Genomic DNA, 18041 nt, shown 5'->3' on the forward strand with positions numbered 1-18041 from the left:
TCAGTGGCTGTCTTTTCTGATGAGTTATCTAGATAAGATGAATTGCTCTTCTTTCTTTCTGTTTTCTTAATACTCCCCCATTTTTCCAAAGTAATTGCAGTAATACATACAAATGTATCCAAGAGACTTGCAACCAAGAGTGAAGTTTGCAGTTTGAACAGCTGGTTTCCTCCTGCCTTCTTGACTATGGTTAGGGATTGTTTTCATTCTGCAACAGAGAATTATTGTAGCCAGGACAGTGGTTTGTTTTTTAATGGAGCAAGCATTTGTACATAGGGCTGTCTCATATGTCAGGCCGCAATGCAGGCAACATCTGTGCATGATGCAGTAAATGTTTGCACAAGGGTCTAGCTAGTTGCCAGAGAGACCAGGCTGAACAGAAAAAGTGTTTCTTTTGTTACTTAATTTCACAGTAGTAATTTGAAGCTTTAATCTCTTGAGCAAGTGTGGCTGGGCTAGGTACTGCCTCTTTTCCACCCGTGCTATTTGAAGCTTTTCCCATTTGGACCTGTAAGTATTCAATTATTTGAACACAGAGATCAAGGGAGACTGTCTTGCTGACTTTGTAGGAAGGACATTCGGCAATGTGATGAGAGATTCAGCTTCCCATCTCCGCTCTCATTCAGGCATAGATCTAAAACCTGGGTAGCTAGGCTTTTTAGGGGAGCTCTCTAAAATAGCTTAACCAGATTCTTTACCTCTCTCTTTTCTCTCTCAATCTATGTAACGAATAGCTTCATTTAAATCACTTCCCCTGCAGACCCAGAAACATAGTTTTATCTTCCTTTGTTCCTTGTTCCTCAGCTCCCCTGGAAAAAAAAAGAAAATATTGCAAACAACTGTGGCAGTTACCTCCTTTCTTCTACTTCATAAAACAGGTGCAAGAACAAGGGAAGTGGTAATATCAGAAAAATACTGTGGTTAAATAGCTGGGAGTAGAAACTGAGCTTTAATTTTTCAGCCTTGTGCTCAGAATATTCCCATGTTCATTTTCATTCTCTGCAATTCTTGAAGCATATGAGTTTTGTGCTGAAACACATTTTTCTTCCTCTTCTTTCTGTCATGTTTGCTCATAAATTCTTCAGTGGACAGAAGAATTTGGATGCATAGAGGAATATTCTGTCTTCATTAAATTCAGTGCATAATTGGTATGACCTCTTCTGTATGCTTTTCATTGTAACTTAAGCGTAATGTTTTATGAGCAAATCATAAACCCTGAACTTAGCGGGAGTATAAAAACTGCATTCTTTCCTAGATCATCTCTTAGTTCCAATATCATAGAAACAAAGGAAAATACTATTATATCGGCTTTGGTGGTACTAACGCAGCATGCATCTGCCCTGTTAAACTTCCACTGTAGAAAATTGATCTCTGGTAGGTCGAGTTGCTTTGGAATAGTTTACAGGTCCAAGGAACAAACAGCAGCAAATGCATATGGGGTGCTGTGACATGCTTCTCTGTGCTTAGCATAAAACTGAGCACAGTTAAAAATAGATAAAATTGTTGATCTGAAAGGAAACAAGTCAAATTCAGTTCTCGTTTACTACATGGTTGCACCAGTGTAAGTGAGGAGAGAATGTATTTGAATGTCAGCTAGCGTTTATGCTGTCTTTTGAAAGGTCCGCAGAGTGAACATTACCACCTAGTGGTTGACAACAGTGAATAGGAGAAAAAGAATTGCACACTACTGCATGTAGACCAGGTATTTGCTTTTATAAGTCTGCCTGTCATGTGCAGAGGCTTAAATATCTGAAAGCAGAGACCTGTTGGGTTTCTGTTCGGTTTAGTCCCTAAGTATTGCATTGTACTCGGTAAATATCTTCAACAAGAAAACACAGAACAAAGGAAAAGTAAACTTGCAGTTATGATCAGAAATCCATTTGCCTCAGATTAACTACAATAGCATAACTACTACTGTGCAGCAGATGTGTAGTGCTGCTGAGTAGGTTCTGCACTAAAGGTGAAACAGCTGCAACCAGTGTTCTGCATGGTGAGAACAGACACCACCTCTGCTGGGGGGCTGGCTGAGCTTGACTTGACTAATAGAAGCACAGGAACTGAATTTGTTTCATTTGTCCTTTGCCAAAATGTTGGTTAAAAACAGCAGTTAGTTTTTAACTTATTAAATAAAGTGGAACCATTTATTCAAATGTTTAAGCATGTTTTTTATTCCCTGAGAAAAGAAGTCTTTAAGAAGTTTAATTTCTCTTATGCTGACAATCCAGTTCTGTTACTTGATCCTATAGAGTATGATGTATCAGCTCGTTCAAAAGGCAAGAAATTGGGTGAGCTTTGAGTCTCTAAAATAGGTCATGTATTTGTGGTTAAATTTAAGTTCTCCATGTATTCCTAACATCCGGGGGGGGGGGGGGGGGGGGAGTAGTAACTTGTTTCCATTTCATTTGAAAAATCAAATCAGTTACGCAAAGGGATTGGTATTCCTCTTGGTATTCTTGGTATTCCTTGTCATCCCTCCAACTTCTGATAAGAGGGGAAAAAAAGCAGTGTATGAAGGAAAGAGTTTTAAAGAGGAATTTTTTTCTAGGTTGGTTTTTTTTTATGTATGAGGAAACTTTTCCTATGAAATTCTTTGAAAAATTAATCAAGAAAGATGAAAACTTTCCATTCTGGGACAGGATTTTCTCTAAGTTTAAGCTATGATATTCACTGCAGATATTATCATTAATGTGATAATTTTTGCAGGTAATTGATTTTCAGGGATCACCGGAAAAGAATTTGACTAAAGCTGGCTTGAGTAGACAGCAGCCTGAAGAGTAGATTGAATACTTTTTTATGTCTTTGAAGACAAGGATCACCTACTGTAACTTTGCTCCCTGCTGCTGCCACCACATTTTGCCTACATCCCCAGAAAGTCTGGAGTCACTGGGACCTGAGTAAGTAAGCTAGTAAGGACAGCTAGTAAGTACAGGTAATTCTGGCACGAGGACCAAGCTAGAAGCTGAAGTGGAAAAAGCTTTCTTTTATCATCAAGTGTGAACAGTGGATCAAAAACTGGGATAAAAATATCTGTATCCACTCTTATGTCTGTATGTGTGTGCTTAAACCAGGAAGAGTAAGGCTTGAGATTGCAATTGATTCAAGACAGGAAAATGAGGCAAAATATTCATTATGAATACTGAAAACAATTCTTCTTATGAATTTATGTATTTCCATGCTTGTTAGTGTAGTCTTCAGAATATCTTATTCTCAGGTTGTGGGTTTTATTTTCTTATGGACCAATTTTAAACATTATGCATACTGCAAATGCTCTAAGTTGTAAATGAGACTTTTCTGTTGTATAGTACAAATACAAGTATTTCCTCTTGAGAAGATCCTAGATCTACACAAACATCTTTGAATATATGCACTAGGATAATGCAAAGGAAAAGTACCTGGAGTTTTGATAATGAGATCTGAAGCAATTGTATTTCTATGGTAAAATGAAACTTAAAGTGACTACAAATACCCAAGGGAGCTGATAAGTATATAAAAGGGGAGGAGGGAATAGCTTTTAAGCAATTACGAAGTTGCTTTATTGGAAGAGCTGATACCACATCGTGTCTTGTTAGAAAGTTAAACTTCTCAGAACTAATCTCAAATGTCCTTTGTAGTGAAAAGGACTGTACAAATGAAATCCAACAGCTCGCAAATGAGGCTCTGTAGCAACTGATGCCAAGTTTGTCTTTTTAGGTGTTGATAGTTGTTCAAGGTTCCACTTGTAAAGAAAGCATTGGCTTATAAACTCCAGAGATGACTGTCTGTTCTGTATGAAACAGGGGAGATGAAGTTGTTGCTTCCTGAGGGCAACATCTGAGTGGTGGTAGATGGCTGGGAAAAAAAATGGGACAAAGTAAATAATTAATTTCGTTAGCCAAACTATATAGTCTTCAAATACTAACTTTCTTAATCTGCTCCCCACCGCCTCGTGTCGTCCACACTCCCCCACCCCCAAAGGAAGGAGACCTGCAAGACCAGTTTAGAAACTCTAGATATTTTTCCTTCTGCATTCAGCTGAGCCTCTGTTTAAAGTCAAAAGGCTAGCAACATGTTGCTGCAAGCTAAGAGTCTTTAAAAAACTTGTGTCTTTTTGAAATTAATAATTTGTAAAGATAAATACCACAAAAGTAAGTATATGGCAATATATTGATTACTGCACAAAATGTGTTCAGGGAATCCAGAAGCTAATTTTCTATCTCTAGAAGACAGAAGACTGAGAAAAACTGTTTAAAGACCAAGTGAATTTAGCCTAAGATTAAATGAAACTCTGAAGAACCCACCATTCACTCAGACATTGACAATATAGTTCTGGCTAGCCATTTAATATAAACCTCTCTTCAAAAACAATTGCCAAATCTTTATAATTTTATCATTTCTCAGTGGCCAAGGAAAGTAGTTGCTGTAACTACTGAAGAGACAGCTAGAAACCTATGAATAACCCTCATTACTGAAGGAAAGACTTCTTGAATGTATGAGCCAATAAACCGTTAATCAAAGAGGTCACCTGTTTTTCCTGATGGCAGATTCTTTATATAAATGGCTACAGCAAAGGCAAACAGGTAGCAGTGGCTGCAGAAAAATCCAGTGCTTAAAGAGTTTAAGGTGATAGATGGTCCAGTAGTACAAGGCTTCTTGTATTGAGATTGGCAATGAGTGTTAAGTATTTTCTTGTTATTAGCTGAATAATTAAGTATCTGTGATGGAAAATCAGCTTTCTTCAGCAAAGGAAAGAGTGACCAGGAAGGTCACTTTTTATACATGAGAAAACAATGAAACTGTTTCCGATATAGATGCACCCTTGTCTTCAGATGTAGATGCATCCTAACTTCACTAGTACTCAGTTTATGCTTTGTTGACTCCTACAGGACTTGAGCATATCCTAAACCTTAAGCAGCTACCAGTTGCTGTACTGAATTTTGGCTGGTGACAGGCTGGTCATAAAACCACCTTCGCAGTTTCATCTATACTAATGCTGATGGTCGACTCCTTTTCACTGTGAGGTCTCAGTGAGGTGTACTGACAGGGGGTTCCCATTCATCTTGTGTATGTGTGTGTAAAAATTACTGCTGTCTTTGGATTTTAAGTGGAGTAGTATCTGTTTTTAAACTGTCCTGGTTTTGGCTGAGATGGAGTTAATTTTCTTTTAGTGGCTAGTATGGGACTATGTTTTGGATTTGTGCTGAAAACAGTGTTGATAATACAGGGATGTTTTAGTTGTTGCTAAGTAGAGCTTACACTAAATCAAGGACTTTTCAGCTTCCCATGCTCTGCCAGGTGCACAAGAAGCTGGGAGGGGACACAGCTGGGACAGCTGACCCCAACTGACCAAAGGGCTATTCCATACCATATGGCGTCATGCTCGGTACATAAAGCTGGGGAAGAAAAAGGAAGGGAGGGACGTTCGGAGTGATGGCGTTTGTCTTCCCAAGTAACAATTACGCGTGATGGAGCCCTGCTTTCCTGGAGATGGCTGAACACCTGCCTGCCCATGGGAAGCAGTGAGTGAATTCCTTGTTTTGCTTTGCTTGCGTGCGTGGCTTTTGCTTTCCCTATTAAACTGTCTTTATCTCAACCCACGAGTTTTCTCACTTTTGCTCTTCTGATTCTCTCCCCCATCCCACTGGGGGGGAGTGAGTGAGCAGCTGTGTGGTGCTTAGTTGCTGGCTGGGGTTAAACCACAACATAAGAAAACTTCAAATACTTGTTTTGGGAGTTACCTGGTGACTGTATGTTTTGGTACAGCTCCTCCACATCAGGTTCTTCAAGTAAATTCCTCTTAATCCTCCTCTTACTTTTTACGCTTTTCTTTTGTGCTGTGGGTTACACATCAAGGCTGGCATTTCCTAAAATACTTCAGGACCTGTGTATCTTTCACACTGATTTCCCTTGTTTGTGATCAGTGTGTTCCTTCCCTATGCTCCATCAACAGTTCTTGTCCCAGGCAATTACAGGTCCCCTCAGCTTAGGAAATACTGTTTCAAGTTTAAACTCAACAGTTTGAAATGAAACAATATTTTTTACTAAGTTGGTTTTAAAAAGATTCAGGGACAGGAGGTAGGAATGGAGTGATAGAAGATGATGTAGAAAAAAACCCCAGAGTTATTTTTTTTTCCCTAGATGCAGTGAACTTTGTAGACCTCAACTTCAATAATAATCTTTGAGTGGGAGTTAATCATGGGCCAATTATTAAGGAAAATCTCTATGGTATCCATTCTCACAAAATTTAGGATTACTAATAACCTTATTAATTGGAATGGAAAAAGGTATATTGGCACAGAGTGTTTATTAGGATATTGCCTTCCTTCTGTAATACCTTTATTGTCTTATACTTCAAAGAGACTATTTGAGTGAATAATTAAAGATTTTCCTTGATTTGTTTTTAAAAGTCTTATGGACCATGTGGTAGTAAGTGCAACACAGGGTTTCCCCATTAACAAACAATCCATTTATTGTAACAACTGATTAATATGATTACTCTTGACTAATATGATTACTCTGTTCATCAGGAAACTTTGGTGGTGTTAGTAATCTAGAAGTTAGGTGTTACTAAATACTGCAAAGGGAAAGGATTTGATTTATATCTGTTCAATGTGTGAGAATCTAAGTTTGGCACCTCAGAGTACTTTCTTGAAGTAAAATCAGATTTCATCTATGCAAACACACACATGCTTGCACGCATGCACTCACACTCTTTGCTGAAAGGAAGTACGATATAGGCACGGAAACAAGAAGTATATGAATTTACTGGTAGAGTTAAAAAAACCCAGTAAGATAAACCTTATCTTAATTACTTGAAAGTCCTTTTCTGAACTGAAATTTGCAATGCAAGACTGTTTGCTTCTTTTGCAAAATTGAAATCAGTTTTGCAAAAGAAGAATAAAACATAACAGATTATTAATTTAGGATGCAAAATTATACTTATGGTACCATTTCGTTGAAATTCCTTGCAAAACTTTTTATGCTTTTTTTGGCCTTTTATAATTTATGACTGAAGACTGCTGTATTTTATAGCAGGACTCTGATGAAATACTTTAAACAAAGAATTGTGATGGCTGCTGTAGCATCTATCGATCCAATAAGTGTACTGTTGTTGTCAGGAATGTGACTAAAAACTGAGGCAGTGGCATGTCTTCTGTATATGTCCTATAGCTGATTAACATCCACTGTTCTTGGTTAAGTAACCCCATGAATTCCATTAGGCAGTACTTGCTGGAGAGTGAAGCAAGCAGGATCAAGCTCTTAGAGGTCTGTGGATCTGTACCTTGGGCTTTTGCCAATATTATTTAATTGAACGGAAGACTGAGATAAAATTATAGCCTTTTGAATGCCAATGTGTGCTTGCAGCTTTGTTAACCCACTTTTTTTGAACCTCAGTGAAGCATTCTTGCATAAAACCACCACACTATTATAAAATAAATGATGCACAAGATGTATTTTATGAAACTAAATAAGGGATAACAAATTGGACTGGGTTGCTGGCCATATATAGCTTTGCTATCTGAAGTACCAAACCCAAAAAGTAATGTATCTGAGATAGTGTGCTAATAGCCTTGCCAGAAACATTATGAAGAGAAAGGTGAGATTACAGATAAAACAGAAAAAACTTATCTGCATAGTTGATGTTCTTGTTTTCAGAAGTCTTTTGTTTTCAGAAGGACTAAAATGGAACATGATAATTTAATATTAAGCCAAATCTTGTTCATGTTTTGTTTGGAAGAATTTGTCTTGAACAAGTGACAGCTTTGGTAGCAATAAGAAGCCTGTCATGGGACAGACCCTTTATGGTATATTACCTGCCCAGATATCAGCTCAATACTGGTCACTTGAAGGACATCTTCAGCTATTCTGTTCCATTACTTGATAATTAGAAGACCACTAGATGACCCTAACTGAAATGATTGGTGTGGCATAAATAAATAAAAAGAAAAAAAAGGGGAGAGGGGAGGGAATGTAGGAAAACACAGAGCATAGATTTCATTCTTCCTCCCATTAGTTTTTAGGCCTACTTCAGTTCCTGAGGACAGGGAGTGTCAGATCCATTTGATGTTAATGGGACAGATAAATGCTTTCTTGCAGATTTAGTGTAGCCATTGAAGAAGTCCACCACCTGATATGAATCCCACCTTCTGCTGAGCCACGTTAGGGGACTGTATGGGCACGCAAATCCGTGACAGCTCAAGGTCAGTGGGGTAGTTCAGGTCACAGTGATGTGGGTGAACCTATCTGGTTCTGAATGAAGTGATGAGGCGTTGTTTTGTAATCCCCTGGCACAGATTAGCAGTGGGGTGTTTAAAAAGAGTTGTGAGCAGTAACTTTTTAAATTGCTGCCATTGTCTCCAAAATTATCCTCTCCAGAGCTTTAAACATTCCCTTAGACCATAATTTTAACTGGATCACTTCAACAAGTTTCTCCTCCCCTTCCCCATCTCTTTTTTTCGACCCTTTGGCATTATAGGAGCCAATCCAGGTTTGTAAAAATGTTATTTCCTTGTACATCACATAGCCTGGTACAGCACTTGCCTGGCACCAACCTAACATATTGGCACCAAGATATAGCATGCAGCCATGCTTATGAAGCTGGGCTTTCTAGCCTGAATGTCTTGCTTAATTAAATCAAACGTAAGTTAAATGTGCACCATATCTTTTGCTGTTTGTATCTACAACAAGAAGAGAACAGTGGATGCCTTTGTAGAGATTGGTTAAGAGTCTTTGCACATGGTAACATAAACTGTATAAATACATATTTCAATATTAGCAAAACTGAAATTACTGTATATATTGCATATTCAGTTCATCATCATGATTTATGTCAATACATAAAAAAGCCTCCATCCCTTGAAACTCTCAGCTGCTTGTCAAATTTTATGAGTAGTAAATAAAAGAAAGAAAAAGGTAGATGTGGCAGATAAAATTAATGAAGATATCTCTATAGCAGCACAGATCAAAGATTGTAGGCCAGAGGTTTTACAAACTCTGTTGAAAGTTTTTGTCATACACGTGGGAACTCTAGAAATTATGTTGCATGGAACCAAACAGAATTTGGCCAATGTTAAAGAAAAGAAATATGTAGGCCTGCGGCAGAAGGAAAATCTGCCTTTAAGTACATGCAATAGATTTTGTTCTTTATGATCTTTATAATGAGGTTCTTCCATGATCCTCAAGAGTATTGGCAATTAGTCAAGTTACACAGAAATGTGCAGTTGATTCATGTCCTAATTGCAGCCCTTAAATTAAAGAAATAGTGCAGGGTGAGTTGCTTAGTTATGCTATTCAATAATTTCAGCACACTGGAAAATCTGGCTGAATTTTAGGTCTCTGAGAACAATGTATATAAAGCCAGTTTGACTCTATCTAAGTATATGAAGGTTAGAGAACCCTTGAAGAAGTGGATCTACAATGTGTAGAATAATTACGTCATGGAGAATGTAGTGTACTTGAAAGAGACTTGTATTAATTAGTGAGGGGAGGAAATGATATTTTTATGAAAGTCATTAGTATCTTCTTGTACAGAACAACTTAAGCATTGCATGGTGTGTGACTTACTTGAACCTTCAGGAGAAGGGTAGGGGGACCAAGTCTGGGAAACTTCATCTGGAAAACAGTTTTAGGTAGCTCTATTTGTTATTTTTGGAGAATCCAAATATGCTGGCCTTTTCTCACTTAAAACTCTGTCTTAGTTCCTGAACTTGATCACATAGAACCAAGAAAGTCTTCATCTGAATCATTCTTGGGACTGATGTTCGTGTTTGATACCAAAATCTCAAAGGAGATACTGTTTCTTCCATACAAAACCAATTAAATATAACTATTAGCATTCATAAACAGTTTATTACTTATTCTTCTTTTGGCTGGGTATAATCCCACAGATACGAAGGTAAGTTACTGAATTATTTTCACCTACATGGTTTTGTAACCCTTGGGGCATTTAAGAAACTGTTAAGTTAGTCCTTTCCATGTAAGTGGTGACTAGGAGCTAAGAGTACCAAATACCTTCACTTCTTATAGAGTGTGTAGGTGAAGTTAAACACTGAGCAGGAAGGTGGTAGGTATTTATTTTATGGCAATTTCTTTTGAAGAGTTCACAGAAAGCAGCTAGAGATATGCTGATGCTGAAGTCAACATAGTTTTAAGGTGAAGGGTAGATGACTACATCTTGACCCAATTATCCGGAGGGTACTGCCAATGATACCAACTAGGGTCTTTTTGCTTCTGAAAGACTTGCTTCTGTGCAACTCTTATCCAAAGATCAGAAATGTTTTTATCTCTCTTTGCTCCTGTCCCTCTTCAATGCTGGTTGACAACTGAAGTGCTAAGAGGTGGCTGGGAGAACTTACAGTGTATTAGGAGTGTCTCCTTGAAGTATTTGGAGGAAAAGGCCTCTAAAGTTTTGATCATTAACTTGATTTTATTTGTAACTTAAATAGGACTCAAGTAACTCATCCTCTGAACAAGAAAGCTTCAAGCACAATGAAATCTCTCTTGTTTCTCGTACACTGTAACAGGTGCCTCTTCCCCACACACCTGCCCCTGCCATCAGAAAGTTTGTAAAAGTCTAACCCCCTGTCTAATAGGGGTATGCAGCATTGCAGGTGTGATTGAAAGGAGAATCAGATTAATTTATTGAATATGCACTTTTCATTTTTAAAGGATTTGTCAACAGTAATACATATCTAGGAACAAAATCCTCAGGAAACTGGGAAAGAGGAGGAATCCTATTTAATCCAATGGGCTATCAATAAAGCCCTCTTATCTGTATTCTTGTTTAGAGTGCTTGTGACAGACTCTCATAACTTGACTTGTTAGAGTTGTATGAAACTTTTTCTATTAGATAGTAAATTTATTGGAGAAGAGTTCTGTAGACACTGAGCTTGTTCAGATTTTCAATTAATAGTTTAGGTCCAAAAAAAGGAGAGGGGAAGAGAGCTGCTGATAATTTATGAAGAAGAAAAGAAAGTATTTTCCCATACATGTTATGATAAACCTCATTAATATGATCGTTTATTACTTTTTTTTCCCCACTGGAATTTTTCTTATTCACTGTTCATACTGGAGAGCATTTATCTAATGATGACTACTGCTATCTGAAAAATAGCTCAGTGTCTTACTTATCACAGCCTGAGCAAACTCTGTTTTGGAAAGTTCCCCTGAAATTTACTGCCCACAAACATGAACCAAGCGGCTTCACCTCCCTGCAGGGTGAGATGAAGTACTGCTCTCTCATCTTACAGATAAGGGCCTGAAACAGAGGAAGATTACATCAAAAGTGCTGCTAAATTTGAGTGCCTGCTTGAGGATGCCTTTTTGAGTGATATTACCACTAAGTAATACGTTTCATGTTCACAACGTAGCTGTTATTGACTTTCAGTACCCTGAAATGAGAATTTGATTTCAGGCTGAGCAATTAAAAAAAAAAAAGAGACTCTCTCAGACAAGCCTGTTCTTATTGCCCTAAGCTCCCAGTCCTGGTCTTCTCCTGCTGAGTAAGAATCCCAATTTTAACTCTTAAATCTCTGTCCAGTCTCCTCAAAAGGTTTAAGAAGGACCATATAACTAAATGTAGGCATTTTTAATGTGGACATTTACGTCTGAACTAGTAGCACTGAGCTCCTTTGCGTAGTCAAAAGAAAGAAATAAACGACTAGGATGCAACTGATCTCCCACAGATGGCATCTAAAATATAGCAATAGAATTGCATTCTAGCACCTGCCTCTGAAAGAGGGGTGAGTAATCCACAGATGGACATCTAAAGCTAAGTGAAATTAATCCCACCTTCTGTGTCTCACCCAGCTGGCTCCTTACTCAGCCACCTGTGCCATGCTTTGTCTCCTTGGCTAGCCAGAGCTGGCTTTGACACCAACATGTCTTCAGTTCTTTTTCTCCATCTGTCTGCTTTGCTATCCCTCCCGCCCTTTATTAAGGTAAGGCATCCTCTTTTTCCACGCCTTGTGGGAGTTCAGAAGCAGCTGAAGTCAAGAACAGAAGATGGTATTTGTGTTCCTGCACCTCTTTACAAATCTGTGAAGGTTATAGGGAAAATCCTGCTCACCCCTTGCATTCTGCTCGCTGCACTGCAGGATAGCAATGGGTGTAAAAAGGTCATCCTACAGCTTCCCTGGAGAACTGAAGCTCGTCTAATGCTGTTGATGGCTTCTGAAAATGAGTTGCTTTTTTCATGTTTGCTGACTATATATGGCCTCAGAGTTTTGAAAGGTGTTTAACTTGCCAAATTTGAACAGATAAAATCACGTGTTTCCAACAGCAGGGGCACACTCCTTTCTTCTACCCATCCTTCAGTTGGCTTTGAAGGAGACATGAGAGTTTTTAAATTAGAGAATGTTTTATCCTTCCTAAAAGAATTGGAACTGTTTTCTCCTGATTTTCTTCCTGAAATGGCTGACTCCTTTAAAAACAACCCCCACCCCTCCCAAGAAAAAAAAAAACAACAAACCACCACCCAAAAAACCCCTTACTCCAAATATTCAACTTCAGGCAGCAGTATGATACAGGTGGCACCAGCCCCAGTGATTTGAGCTGTTGGTTATAAAAGAAAGAGAAGAAACAGCCTTACAAAATCTTATGATAAAATAAAGTAAGATCTCTACAGATTTGATTTTTTTTTTTTTTTAGTGTATGCTTATATATTAATGTTGTAGTTCAAGGCTGGAATTGCTTTCAGCTAACAGTCTTATCGGTAGAAAAGCATAGGCTTTAGATATCACAAAACTACCTATTAATTTAGATTATGTTCATATAATAGTTTTAATTAGGAAAGAAGGCTTCACCAGAAGATCAAGTTTTATGACATACTCAATAAGGGGTAGTGAGAAATACTAAAGTTCAGTGCCCTCTTCTATAAGCAGATTTGAACTACTGTTTTCCACCTCCAAAGAAAATTCCCTAAGCCATTTTATATGAGATACTATGGTATTGGTTGTTCTGACATTTCTGATTCAAACCACTTCACTTTCTCCTAATTTAGCATTCTTTTCCATTCAGCATGGGTACTGAGGATGAAGAGGAAGCTGCTACTGCCTACTACTTTATTTTTTGCTACATTTTTTTCAGGTGGTTGAAAAAGAAATGTTTTGATTCAAATCAGGCAAAAATATATATTAAAAAAAATGTCCTGCCATTCAAAGTCATCTGTAGTAGTAAGTAATATGAAGATAATGGAAACTCATCTTCCATTAATTCTTTAGCAGATTTGAATGATAAATATTCTCTTGCAAACTTGCATGCTGGGAAGTCCCCTCTTATCTTAAGAATATGATTTTTTTTTTTTTAATAATCCTGAATACAGATACGTTCCTATAAGTAAATTGAGCTGTGATAAATGCCTAATTATCACCTTTTGATGGTAACAATTAACCTTTGTGAAGCCTTCTGTTAATACGATGCATTTGCAAAACAATTATCTGTATTAAGAACTTTTGTTAAATCTTTTAATTCCAACTGCCCCCTACAAATTTCTGTTCATATTTAAATTGTAGAACATAATTTGTTCAAAGAAAGTTAATCCATTCTGCTGTTTAATAAGAAGTTAAAATACAGCCCAGAGGAATCTTTTGTATTTCTCATGCCAACTTTTTGAAGTTTCATTTCTGTGGTTTATTTGCCAGGATTAGAAGAATGTTTGCTTTTTTCATGCATATAGTTGTTCACTATTCCAAAGCATTAATACAAGACTATCCTTTTCCAAACAGTAGAATGCTTTTAATTGCTTCGATAGGACTTCTGTACAAATGTATCTGTTTGTTTGGGAATGGCATTTTTTTTACATTCATTCCCTCTTTAAAGGGTAGGTGTTCCAAGACCTTACATAATCAGTGAGAATTATCCTTTGCCCAGTGCATCATTAGCCTTATATACAAATACATTGATATGTATGATATTATTTACTCAATGCAATATGCCAACTCTGCATAATTCTATAGTAATCCTGGCATATTACACTTTGGAAGCATCTTACACTTAATTAGTGACTGTAAAGTATCTTATACCTACCTTATACATCAGTCATCTACAGGACAAGAATAAAGAATTAATTTGTAATTATTCCTCTTCTTTTGGGATATCTTTTTTGAATTATGTACTGCTGCATATATTTGTATTGTTTGGCTGTCATACCTCTGGGACAAAAAACAATTTAACTTTATTTGTAGACAAGCAAAGAAAAAAACAATGAAAGTTATTTCATCAACCAGGGACTTCAAGATAAGGAGGTTCTCTGCGGATTACACATCAAAGGTACAACATGTTGTGGAATAGTAGGTTGAACAGTTTCTAACAAACTGTTCATTCAGCAAGAAATGAAGGTGTAGAAGTATGGAGTGAGACAAGGATCCTTAAGGCCTGACTGGAAAGCCTTCCACCACAGTCACATGCCTGGAAAATAGTAGCTCTTTTGGTCAATTCTGCAGACATGAAACCCTTACTCAGAGACTTGAGCTCTGTCCCTGGGCCTCAGAAGGCAATTTCTAGGGTCCACTAGCAAGTGCATCAGCTGATCCTACAAATTTTGAGGTATACAGTTCCGTTACGCTGTAATGTAATATGAGCAGAAGGTATAAATTTTGTTTCTTGCAGCCTATAATATCTCTGGCTTTAAGAGCACAGCATGCTACTTACGAGTCTTGACTTCGAATAACTGTGCTTTCACTTTCTGCTGGATAATACACATTTTGGAGTAGTTTTCTTATGATGACACCTCTTTTTTTATATAGTATGAAAACAGTCTACAATAAGGATAGTTATCTTGAAGTGTTTCTTAAATTTTTGCTTAGGTCAATAAAATATCTTAGGCTGTTACTGATCAGAGATTGCTTGCGTGAACATGGTGGAAATTCTCTCAGTTTAGCAACGGAGTAACAGAACATAAATTCAGCTTCTTCCTCTCAAATGAAGGGGAAGTAGACCTTTTTGTTCATGTGTTTTTTCTAATCTGAAAATGTCAGTATGGTGGAAGGAAATATGTGAATCTAGTGTTTTGATGAAAACTGTTTGGAAAAGCTTTGCAAGACCAGAGTATGTATGTATGTGAGAGACACCTTTCCTGTAACATCCATCAGCTAGTTCTAGTTGTAGTAATTGTACCTTTCTCTAGGAATGAGGAAGACCATAGAGTAGAGCACACGCTCTACCTGATTCAAGGGTTACGTCCATACATATGAATGTAGGTGCTGAGGATTTTGTTTGAAGCTAAGGGGTCTAGGAAGCAGCAAGAGTGGGGCTGCTCTGAGAGGGGCCACGCAGGGAGTGGAGGTGACCCCAACGTTAGTTGTGGTGCCTCACTGACGGGCACCACAGTGTCTGAGAGGGACAGGCAGAGCTGGGTGCTGGTAATGGGATCCATAGACACCTACAACATTGCTGAGGTGGGGACTAATGGCCCCTGCCAGAGCTGAAATAGGGTCTTTGGGCCCGTGGGCAAGGTCAGTGCCAGTAAGGCCCATCACTGCCCTCAGGGGCCTGATACTGGATTTCTTCATCTTGAAGAAGAAAGGATCTAGAGAGGTTGTAATTGCTGTCTTCAAGTACCTGAGGGGCATTAGAGAGAAGATGATGTCAGGCTCCCCTCGGCAGTGCATAGTGAGAGGACAAGGGGCAACAGTCATAAGCTGTGAAAAGGGAAATTCCAATGGAAAATAAGAGGAGAATGGGGGTAAATTCACTGTGAGAGAAGTCTAATACTGCAGCAGATGCCCAGGGAGGCTGTTGGACCTCCATTCCTGGAGGTATTGAAAACTTGACTGGGTGAAGCTCTGAGCAACTTAGTATGACTTTGAAGCTAGCCCTGCTTTGAGCAGAAGGTTGGACTGGATGATATCCAGAGACCTTTCCATCTGAATGATCTGTCATTCTAAAAAAGGATATCAAATATCTGGACATGTGGTTGGGTTCCCTGGTATGGGGGCAGAGAGCATTGAACATATGGGGGCAGAACACATTGATGATATATACATGATATATACATCAATGTGTTCTTTCTTTAAAAGTTTAAGGGGGAAAAGAAAAGACAGAAGAGTTAAGAAAGGTCTCATTTTGTCCTGATGGTAAGTAAAAGCATGCTTGAAACCAGACTTACAGATTCAGGAAGCTGTTTCCTACTGTACTTTAACAGTAAGAGAAACTACTGCAATCTCACCTTGCTACTGGCTACCAAAAGCAAGCAGACTTCTGCCACACCTTTTCAGTGATCGACGCCATTCAATATGAACAAAGAACTTGCTTAGGTCTTCAGTTTTAACTCATTTTTCAATGTCCCTATTTAGCCATCATCTTCACTATTGGTTATTCTATTTCTTCCCCAATCCCTTAGCAAAAACTCAAAGAAAATAATCCTGCTTAGTATGGCTCATTGCCACCCATCGTTATCCCTAGGATTAATAGCATTTGTGATAACTGCAATAAATTGAACCATTTCATGTTACCATGGCAGCCAAATTGAAAGTAGCAATTTTTTTTCCCTAAGTTGGCTGCAGATACTGTTGCAGGTAGAAGGTGTAAACTAATATTTGTTTATAGTTTTCATCTGTGTTATACCAAAATATCTTTTCCTACATTTCTCATTCTCTGTGATAAGTACCTATGGTGTAGGAGTTTCTCATTAAAGAATAACTGGAGACAGAAGAACTCCCTATTTGAGTGTATCAGTGATTAAATGAATCTGATATTTTGTCTTGAATGATGGTGAATTTCAAATACTGCAGTGAAGAACTGTATATAAAGCATATAATTGGAGACTGTCAAAGAAAACATCCTTCCTTATACTGCTGTAAAAAAAACAATCAGGTTATGCTCTAAATTAAAAAAAAAAACCAACAGAATTCTAAATTAAAAGAAAGCTGTATTTTCTGTCCTCTATGGACAACAAGATCCTGAAAGGATTTAAAATAAATCCTATAGAATCTGTAGGGACAGGTATAATCTGCCTGTTGTATTCAGTCTCTAGCACTCTGTCACAATTTTCACTGAAGTGTCTCTTAGATCTTGCTGTAGTAACCATGTTCAAGTATACAGAGACCCTAAAAGCCTGCCCTTTCTGCAACTAAACATGTTAAGTACTTTCCTCTTGTATTTAACTGAACTAAAAAAGTTATCTGTTTATAAAGAGATGTTTGTAAGATAGTCTGTTGAAGGCTCTGCAGAGGGACCTGGACAGGCTGGATCGATGGGCCGAGGTCAATTGTATGAGGTTCAACAAGGCCAAGTGCAAGGTCCTGCACTTGGGCCACAGCAACCCCATGCAACGCTACAGGCTTGGGGAAGAGTGGCTGGAAAGCTGCCAGGCAGAGAAGGACCTGGGGGTGTTGGTTGACAGCCGCCTGAATATGAGCCAGCAGTGTGCCCAGGCGGCCAAGAAAGCTAATGGCATCCTGGCTTGTATCAAAAATAGCGTGGCCAGCAGGACTAGGGAAGTGATCGTGCCCCTGTACTTGGCACTGGTGAGGCTGCACCTCGAATACTGTGTTCAGTTTTGGGCCCCCCACTACAAGAGAGACATTGAGGTGTTGGAGCGTGTCCAGAGAAGGGCAACGAAGCTGGTGAAGGGTCTGGAGCAGAAGTCTTATGAGGAGCGGCTGAGGGAACTGGGGTTGTTTAGCCTGGAGAAAAGGAGGCTGAGGGGAGACCTTATTGCTCTCGACAACTACCTGAAAGGAGGTTGTAGAGAGGTGGGGGTCGGTCTCTTCTCCCAGGTAGCAAGTGATAGAACAAGAGGAAATGGCCTCAAGTTGCACCAGGGGAGGTTTAGACTGGATATTAGGAAATTTTTCTTCACTGAAAGGGTTATCAAGCATTGGAAAGGGCTGCCCAGGGAAGTGGTTGAGTCGCCATCCCTGGAGGTATTTAAAGGATGGTTGGATGAGGTGCTTAGGGACATGGTGTAGTGGTGGTCTTGGTAGTGTTAGGTTTATGGTTGGACTCGATGATCTTAAAGGTCTTTTCCAACCTATACGATTCTGTGATTCTGTGATTCTGTGAAGTATAACAGAAGGAATAGTAAAAAATTAACAAAAAGTTACAGTAATAGCTTGATAATTAGG

At 38.5% G+C, this 18041-nt stretch overlaps 1 protein-coding gene across 1 annotated transcript in view; it reads left to right on the plus strand.

Moving 5' to 3' along the window:
- Positions 1–2643: 2643 nt before the first annotated feature.
- The window catches only part of POU1F1 (POU class 1 homeobox 1), a 73878-nt gene continuing 58480 nt past the window's right edge, over positions 2644–18041 (plus strand). The window contains exon 1 of the transcript XR_012773961.1: positions 2644–2894. The gene's annotated coding sequence lies outside the window, so the exon portion shown is untranslated. The remainder of the gene's footprint in view (positions 2895–18041) is intronic.

The sequence above is a fragment of the Mycteria americana genome, chromosome 1, assembly GCF_035582795.1.
Source record: "Mycteria americana isolate JAX WOST 10 ecotype Jacksonville Zoo and Gardens chromosome 1, USCA_MyAme_1.0, whole genome shotgun sequence".
In the NCBI taxonomy this organism is placed as follows: Eukaryota; Metazoa; Chordata; class Aves; order Ciconiiformes; family Ciconiidae; genus Mycteria; species Mycteria americana.